This window comes from Cebus imitator, unplaced genomic scaffold, assembly GCF_001604975.1.
Source record: "Cebus imitator isolate Cc_AM_T3 unplaced genomic scaffold, Cebus_imitator-1.0 Scaffold568, whole genome shotgun sequence".
NCBI lineage: Eukaryota > Metazoa > Chordata > Mammalia > Primates > Cebidae > Cebus > Cebus imitator.
In genome coordinates this window covers 500,198-510,072 of record NW_016107883.1, presented here as the reverse complement: position 1 = coordinate 510,072, position 9,875 = coordinate 500,198, and the positions used below count along the sequence as shown (strand labels likewise).

At 40.7% G+C, this 9,875-nt stretch overlaps 1 protein-coding gene across 1 annotated transcript in view; it reads right to left on the bottom strand.

Moving 5' to 3' along the window:
* TXNRD3 (thioredoxin reductase 3) overlaps positions 1-9,875 on the bottom strand; it is a 68,217-nt gene that overhangs the window by 52,186 nt on the left and 6,156 nt on the right. The gene's annotated exons all lie outside the window — the stretch shown is intronic.

The window sequence follows — 9,875 nt, the reverse complement described above, 5'->3', positions numbered from 1 at the left end:
TAAAAAAGTGTTGATTGTTTAAGAAATTAAAAATAACACTGTGGGTACACTATTTGGAAAACTGACAGTATCCATAAATGTTCTGGCTATGTATCCAAAGGGAATTCATAGATATCTGTACCCAAATGATAGGTACTAGAATATTCATAGCAGCATTATTCACATATCCCTAAACTGGTATCAACCCAGATGTCTATCAACAGTAGAGGAGATAACCTGTGAAATAGTCATAGAATGTGAAATTATACAACACAAGAAAAATGCTACTCTTGTAGGCCTTGGTGTGGATGAGTCTCAGAAGCATAGGGCTGAGCAAAAGGAGCCAGACAGAAGGGAATGGATATAACAAGTTCATGTAGATAAAGCTGACAAGCAGGACACATGGATTGATAGTGATGGAAATGAGAATCTTGGTTTACTTTGGGCAGGGAAGGGACTGAAGGAGACTAGGGCAGGCTTCGGGAGCACTGGCAGTGCTCTTGCATCATGAATGTGTGCACCTTGGAAACGTGTTGAGCTTCAGACTTAAGACCTGGGCATGCTACTGTGTATATACCTTAAAATAATCACGGAACAAAAAATTTAGGGAATTGATAAAACGCAGCAGAGGGAAGTAAAAGTGTGGTGTTTGACTTGTGGGGGCAACATAACTACAGATCGTGTTTTAAATATAACTTTAATTACATATTTTCAAAGGTTAAAATAAAAAAATTTGTATAACAAAATGTAAGAAAAAGAGGAAAGAGATGACTAAAAAGCATTGCAAATAGAAAACAAAAAATGGTATAAACAGTTATACTATCATGCATCACAATAGATGTGAATGGGTTAAACTCATTAATTAAAAGAACAAACTCTGGTTGGATAAAAACGCAAACTCCAACTGTATGCTCTTTAAGTGAGACACATCTAAAAGAAATAATCCAGAAAGAAATTAATGGGGAAAATGGAAACGCTAACAAAAACAAAGAAAGACGGTAATATTCAGATGAAATGGAATTCAAGGTCAAATCATTTAATAAGACAAAGAGAGGGATATGTCATATTTAAAAAATGAACAATAGGTAACAAATGCTAATCCTTTTTTTGTTGCACTTAAATCTTAGCTTCAAAATACACAGGGCAGAAACCTGACAGCATTACAAGTAGGAAAACCTAGATCCTCAATACCTTGGTAGGTGGTTTTCACAGAATTCTCAAAGAACAGAAATAAATAAAAAGAGGATTTTTGAAAAGTAATAAGCTTAATAATATCTCTCTCTCTCTATCTCTCTATCTCTCTCTCTGTCTCTCTCTCACACACAGACACACCTCCGCCTTTCTGGTCAACTAACAGAGATTACATATTCCTTTAACCGCAAATGGAATATTCTGAAAACATTGACCATGCACAAGGCCAGAAAGAAAATCTTAATAAATTCCAGAAAGCTGCTACTATTTAGGCCATATTCCCTCATTGAAATGCAATGAAACTGGAAATTGACAAAAACATTTTAATACCTCTTTAAGAGAAAATTTAAAAATATAATGCACAAATTACATCTGAATATAAATAGTTCAGGGGCACCATATCACTAAATCTGTGTTTTTAAGCCAAAACGGTACTCAAAGGAAAAAGTGTGGTTTACGTGCATTTATTAGAAAATAAATAAGGCCTGGGTGCAGTGGCTCATGCCTGTAATCCCAGCACTTTGGGAGGCCAAGTTGTGTGGATCACCTAAGATCAGGAGTTCAAGACCAGCCTGGCCAATATGGCAAAACCCTGTCTCTACTAAAAATACAAAAATTAGCTGGCATAGTGGCACATACCTGTAATCCCAGCCACTCAGGAGGCTGAGGCAGGAGAATTGCTTGAACCCAAGAGGCAGAGGTTGCAGTAAGCCGAGATCCTATCATTGCACTTCAGCCTGGGTGACAGAGAGGAAAAGAAAAGAAAAGAAAAAAGATTGAGAATAAATTAATTAAAATTTCAACAAAAAAAAAATTGTTAAAAAATGTTTTTAAGTAGAATGGAAAGATTAACCTGAAAGTAGGAACTAATGAAGAAAAACAATGCAGTTGATCAATGAAGTAGATCTTTCAAGAGACAAAACTTCAATGTAACAGGGAAAATCAAATAGAGATATATAACAATCTTTTTAAGTGTACAGACAAAACTATATGTAATAAATATCAATAAATCCAAAGACCTGGAAAAAATTGACAATTTTAAAGAAACCTATAAATTCCTAAATATGGTTCAAGAAGAAATAGTGTGACGATCATAGAAGACAGTCCAAAGGTACTCAGGTATCTTCCCTCCAGAGATAGTAGTCCAATTTTACAGGGGATTTCACCGAAACTTCATTTGTATGATTGTTTCAGGACACAAAAAAGATCAGAAACTTCTCAACTCATTTTACAGAGATAATATAACCCGGAAACTTAAAACTAGAGAAGGCAGCTCAGAAAAATAAAGCAATATGCTAATCTTCCTCATACACACAGATGCAAAACTTGTGAATAAGACGCCAAATAGAACAGGGCCTGAAGGGCCATTCAGAGGACAGAGATGTTGGCCCACAAGGTGACTTTCTGCTAAGAATCATTTTATGTATTTTTCTGTCTCAATTTATTTTTTCCTTTTTATGTGCCTTTCTCTTCTGGCTGTATCTCTGTAAGTTGATTTGTGAGTATCTTGGCCTTTCTTCTCTAATCTTTTTTCTTAGGTTTTACATTTCTGGATTTTTTTTTTTTTTTTTTTTGACGAAGTCTTGCACTGTTGCCCCCAGCTGAAGTGCAGTGGCCATGATCTTGGCTCACTGCAACCTCTGCCTCCTGGGTTCAAGCAATTCTCCTGCCTCAGCCTCCCACGTAGCTGGGATTACAGGTGTGTATCACCATATCCAGCTAATTTTTATTTTATTTTTTGTATTTTTAGTAGAGACCAGGTTTCACTATCTTGGCCAGACTGATCTCGAAGTCTTGACTTTGTGATCCACCCGCCTCGGCCTCCCAAAGTGCTGGGATTACAGGTGTAAGCCATCGCTCCCGGCCACATTTCTGTTTCTTTACGTCTAGATTTTTCTATGAAAGTGTCTTTTTTCCACTTTTTGTTTTTATCTTTTTTTCTTGTCTCTATTTCTCTTCCAAGTAAGGTAAAAATGTGGAAAATAAGTAGATTTTATGATTTTATGAATTGAACATGTTCCTTGTTCTTATTTTTAAATTAAGATAAACAGACCATTTTATAGTACAGCATTGTCTTTTAAAATTGTTTATTGATTTTTTTATTTTTTAAGAGTTAGCAAATTCAATTCAGCTGTATATTGAAAGATATTGAAAACATCATATATGAAACATATATTTGCATTAGGAATACAAATATGTGTTAAATTTTAGAAAAATCTACCAATTTAAATCATTGCTTTCCTAGAGAAGAAGAAAAACCACATAATTTCCATAGAGAACAAAAACACCTTTGAAAATATTCAACATACATACTTCAATGTTTTTAAAAATCAAAGCTTCTAAACAACAATGAGATACCACTGCACACCTATTAGAATAGCCAAAACACTGACAACACCAAATGTTGGAGAGGATGTGGAGCAACAGGAACTCTCATTCATTGCTGTGGGAAGGCACAATGACACAACCTCTTTGGATGGCAATCTCTTATAAGACTAAATACACTCTTACTACACAATGCAGGAATTACGCTCCTTAATATTTACCCAAAGGAGCTGAAAACTTATGTCCACACAAAAACAATGACACATATTTACAGCAGCTTTATTCATTATTGCAAAAACTTGGAAGCAACCAAGATGCCCTTGTGTAGGTGAGTGGATAAACTGTAGTACATCCAGACAATGAAATATTATTGAGCACTAAAAAGGTGAACTGTCTTCCATGAAAAGACATGGAGGAAACTTAAATGCATATTACTCAGTGAAAGAAGCCAGTCTGAAAAGGCCACATACTGGCTAATTCCAACTCTATGACATTCTGGGAAAGGCAAAACTGTGGAGACAGTAAAAATAGCAGTGGTTGCTAGGGGTTAACGGGGAGGGAGGGAAGGGCAGGCAGAGCAGAGGATTTTTAGGGCAGTGAAATCACTCTGTGTTCTGCTGCAGTGATGGATGCAAGTCATTACACATTTGTCGGAATCCATAGAGTGTTCAGCACCAAGAATGAACCTTCATGCAAACTAGGGCTCTGAGTTATAATGTGTCAATGCAGGTTCATTGTTTGTATCAAATGTTCCACTCTAGTGGGGATGTCGATAGTGAGAGAGGCTGTGTATGTGTGGGGCAGGGGTACATGGGAAATCCCTGTGTCTTCCACTCAATTTTTCTGTGAACCTGAAACTGCTTTAAAAATAAAGTTTACTTTTTTAAGTGGGGAAAAAACGGCTCTGACAAATTAGGTCCTGGCTTGATATAACAAAGGACATTCGAATGCTATGGTAATAATCATACTTGAGAATGAAATAAAAGGAGATAATATTACTATTATTGTTTTATTCAATGTTTTAGAGATTCTAGCCAATACCATAACACATAGGGAAAACAGTATCAATATTCAAAAAAAGGGACAAAACTGCGATTACATACAGACCAGACAATCATCTGCCTGGAAAACTCTCCAGAGACATCAACTGAGGAACAAGTAGGAGTGTCAGGCAAAGCAGCCAAGTATCAAATCTGCATAGAAAAAGCAATACCGTAATGGCTTACTAATAAAAACCAACTCAAAAAGAAAATGAACAATGAACTCATTCTTTTTTTCTTCTTCTTCTTAGAGAGACAGTCTCACTCTGCCACTGAGGCTGGAGTGCAGTGGTGCGATCTCTGCTCACTGAAGCCTTGAACTCCCAGGCTCAAGTGATCCTCCTGCCTCAGCCTTCCAAGTAGCTAGGACTACAGGGATGCACCACCATACCCAGCTAAATTTTTAAATCTTTGATAGAGATGATGTCTCATTATACTGCCTAGGCTGGTCTCAAACTCCAGGGCTCAAGTGATCCTCCTACCCTGGCCTCCCAAAGTGCTGGGATTACAGGCGTGAACCAACGCATCTGGCCCTTATTCTTAAAAACAACAAATTCCATGCACTATATAGCAAAAATACTAATAAAAATGTCTAAGAACTATATTGAAAATCAGCCAAAGTTTACTGAATGGCCTTCAGTTGAGTGAGATATGTCAATTCTCCCATAAATTGATCTATGAATTCAGTGGAATCCCAACTCCATTGTACCAGTCCCTGGCCTGTTAGGGATGGGGCAACACAGCAGGAGGTGAGTGGTGGGTGGTGAGCATTACTGCCTGAGCTCTGCCTCCTGTCAAATCAGCCGAGGCGTTAGATTCTCATGGAAGTGTGAACCCTACTGCAAACTGCAGATGCGAGGGATCTAGTTTGCACACTCTGTGAGAATCCAATGCCCGATGATCTGAGGTGGAACATTTTTATCCCAGAACCAACACCTCTCCCACCCTCCCCACCCCATCTGTCTGTAGAAAAACTGTCTTCCACAAAACGAGTCCTTGGTGTCAAAAAGTTTGGGGACCATGGCAACTGAAAGCCAAGTAAGATTATTAATGGTATATGGCCAGAAGATTTTGTTTCCCTGGAAGGGAAACTTCCAGAGATAGCTGAGTAAATTTGAAGAAAGATAAACAAGAGGTCAATTTCCTTATCAGATGTCCAAATGTCTTATCAACTTACAGCAGGTAAATCAGTGATGAATTGTAGAAATATCCAAAGAATAGAGAACCCCAGAAACAAATGGTGCACACATGGACAAATAGCTTATCACACAGTTGACTTTTGAAATTCAGTAACAAAACAATAAAATAATAAATCACTGGGGAGAGGCAATTGGCCTTCTATATGAAAGAAATCCTATTAAGCACAATCCCATAGCATAATTAAAATAAATTACAAACAGTTTTAAAAGGCCAACATTAAAAGAAAACTTTTTTTATCATCTCAGGAGGTACTTCCTTATTAAGACATAAAAGTCTACAAGCAAAAAAATTTATGATTTAGGGATTGAACAATATAAACCTTGTTTGTCAAAAAATAACATTACAAATGCATAGTGTACAAGTGTGAGACTGGGAGAAAGTTATTATAACATCTAAAAAAGATGAGTAACACCCAGAACATGCAAAGAGACCCACAAATCAATGCTGAAAAGAGCAAATTTAAAACAATAGTAGAAAGATCAAATAAATACATAATAAAAGATCAAATACATAAAGTCAGCAAAAGGTAATTCACAGGTGAAATAAATATAAATGACCAAGAAGCAAAGGTAAAAGATGCTTAACTTTAGATATGATACTCAGGGGACTGCAATTAAAATTAAAGAAAAAATGTTTTTCTCTACCACACTGGCAAAAGGCAAATAGCAACCCCTCTGGCACAGGTGTGGGAATGGGCATCCCTGTATGTTATTGGCAGGCAGCAGCACTGCCACAGTTTTGTCAAAGGACTCACGAGTATCTATGGAAACTTAGAAAGCGCTTGTGGTTCGAACCAGCAATTCCAGTGCTAGAAATCTATTCTTCAGAAACGTGTGTACAGGTGCACCAAGACATATGCACACCAGAGTTTGTTGTAGCATGGTTTGTATTTATGGTAGTGATCCATCAGAAGTACAGTGGGAAGGCAGTAGTAGGGGGTGTATCCAGGCCAGATCTGCCTCCCCCAACACGTGTGGCATCAGGAGGCTGCTCACACCCCTGGAGGGTGGCGTGTTCTGCCACATTGAAGGTCAGAGGGAGGTCTCTTCTAGCTCTGACTGGGTCCCACTGATTATAGTTGCGTGCTGTGGGTAGGTTAGTTTCTTCCTACACAAGGGAGATCATCCCGGAGATGGGAACAATAATGACAAAAACAATGATAACGCTTCATCAGATTGTTGCAAGGATTAAATGCAACATCCAGACCATGTTCAAACATTCCCCTATCTTCTTCCTAGGTCCAGATCAGAAAAACCAGGAAAATGATCCCTCTGGTCAGGTGGGATGCTCCTTGGAGCTCAGGTTGTTGGGAGGAGGGTTAAGCCAGCTCAGCCTGCATCATCATAAAGACTGCTCCTTTCACTTTACCATTACCACAGCCACTACGAGTACCACAAGGAGTCAGTAAGAGGCCCAGCTTCACCTCAGCCTCCGATCCACCCAGAAGATATCACATAGCCTTCAACTCTGCATCCTGGCTCTTGGGCTCTTCTCCAGCCCCACCATCTCCCACCCCTGCTGGGTGCTCAGCCTAGCATGCCCCTCTTCACCCTCTGGAGGCCATCTCTTCTGAGACTCTTCCTCAGCCCCTTTGGGACCCCTGGTCCTCCAGAGACCATTCATGCTGCAGCATTACCACCTGCATGGCGCCGTCTGCACATCACCCTGTCTCTCAGCAAACACTGACCCTCCCTTTTGTGTTCCAGGCTCTGACATGCATAGCATGTGGATTTAAATTTCAGGAATCCATAGCTAAGGTTTTTTTTTTTTTTTTGGAGGGGCCACTGGCAAGACATAGATGCAAACCAGTACAAAACTGTGCCAGCTCCGTGGTGGTTTGTGGGGGACTTGGGAAACCCAGTCTTCTAGCTCGATTTGCAATGCAAACACGAGGTTTCTACCTAGAGGGTATTGTTTAGTGGGGCTGATACAATTACAGGAGGAAGGGTAAAAGTCCCCCAGCTGCCAACTGGGGTGGTCCCTGCTCTGAGGCAGGACTTTGATAGTGACCTTGAATACAGAGGAGGTGACCCCCTCCTTGCTCCCCGCCCTGGTCATCTGCTCCAACAGCTGCTCAAAGTGCATGGGGTATACAGAGGTCTTTCCTCAACAATCTGCGTCATTTGGCCAAGTAGGTGACTAGAATGACCACTGAAAACTCAGAGTGCCAATTTCTAGCTCTCATTACAATGTAATGACATTACAGTGTAATGTTATTTCCTTGAAAGTTTGTGCACAAATTTAATGAACTTATAAAACTTAAACTATCAGAGTCTTGTGGCAAGGAGGCTGGTACAGCCCTGTAACTTCAAATTCTAGCAGCTCTGGGTTGAAGCTACCCCTGCAGGGCTGGGAGCTGGAGGCAGGTGTGGAAGTGGCTCCCCTAGGGGGCTCCTCCCAGGCCAGGTGCCCAGACAGTTTCCCCATCTGAGCTCAGGACCTGGGCTAGCAGGTGCCAAGCCTCCCCAAGAGGAGACTCTCCTCCTTCCTCACCCACACCCCTTCCTGAGCCTCAGGCCCTGAGTGCCATGGTCAGGTGGGCCACTAACCAGGCTGCCTCCATTCCAGCTCCACGTCCCACACCCAAGGGCCTGGCTGGCCATGCTCCATGGAGCATGACAAGGCCATGTGGGGCCCTGGAAAAAGTTTCATCTTCTGAGTCATGTGGACCTGGTTTCAAATCTTGACTCTGTCTCCTTCTAGCTGTGTGACCTCAGACAAGTCACATGCCCCTTCTGAGCCTCGGTATCCTCATCAGTAAGATGGAAATAGTCCAACTTGCCAGGTTCCTTGGAATGCCATGTGGCATAGTAATAACCATTGATACTTGAGTGTTTCTGTGGCTGGCTAGGTCCAGGCTCATTCCACTCATTGCAGTATATCAATCACTGTGACAAAGATTGCAAAAGAGATTTATTCCCCTCAAGGGCACCAAGCGAGGAGAAAGGAGAACAGCTCTAAAATCCTCCTGCTGGAAGATAAGGTTTAGGGGTATTTATAGGTTAGGGGAGTGAAGTGCTCTAAGGCATGGGGAAAGGTAATTGGCAGCGTGGAAATGAAGCAACACATTCATTCTGCACAAGTGCAGTTGGGGTTCATGGCATTTCATAGCACAGTAGACAGAAAACGGCGGTGGTAGCATGACCTGAGGGTGGAGGTTTTGGCTCTTCGATGTCAAAAAGCCACCTCTCAGGCATTTGTGCAGGCCCAGTTGAAGGGTCAGTGGCCTCAGCTGGTTTGAACTGGACGGGAGCTGCCCCAAGTTCCTGAAAAACAATAATGGAAGTGACTGTGACCTTGGTGACTGGTGAATGTTATCTATAAAGTAGCCAGTGAAGGTTGAGTTTCAGCATTCAGTGGTGAGGCCGTCAGCTACCATGGACTTTAGCTTCATTGAAAAAGGAAAAAAAGTACTAAAAAGTAAGTGACCAAAAGCAAGCAGGCCAGGCAGCCCTGATCAAATTAACCCCTTGGTTTCATTTCCTCTTTGCCAGGTATTGTTCTAAGTCCATTGCATGTATTAATTCATACAATCCCATGTCAATCCCATAAGCAGGTACTGTTCTTATCCCTATGTTACAGATGGTGAAACTGAGGCATGCAGAGATTAAAATACATATATATTATATATTACATATATGTGTAATATATACATATATATACACAATATATTGCATAATATATATATATGTAATAATGTAACATATTATGTAATATATATGTTTATATTATACATGTAATATATAACACTTATATGTTTTATATATATATATATATATATATATATATAAAGCTTTCCTTGATGTCCTCTCTGCTCTAAGCAGGGCCAATGGATTGCCCAGCCTCAGCCCCTGCCTTTGTTAGGCCCTGTGAGCTCTGATGGTGCTCTGGGCTGCTCCAGAGCTCAGGCTGTGAGCTTTTGCCTAACTGTGGCCACCCACACCTACACTGGCTCTGAGCGTACTGCAGAGCCCAGGGCTCCAAGCAGACAGCTCCTGGGAGCGGGCACAAGTCTTCATTTGAGATGGACCAGGAAGCCCAGCCTCCACCTGAGTCTGGGCTGCCTTTCAGATTACCGCTTTGCGTGCAGGTGTGTGTGTGTGTGTGTGTGTGTGTGTGTGTGTATGTGTGTGTGTGTGT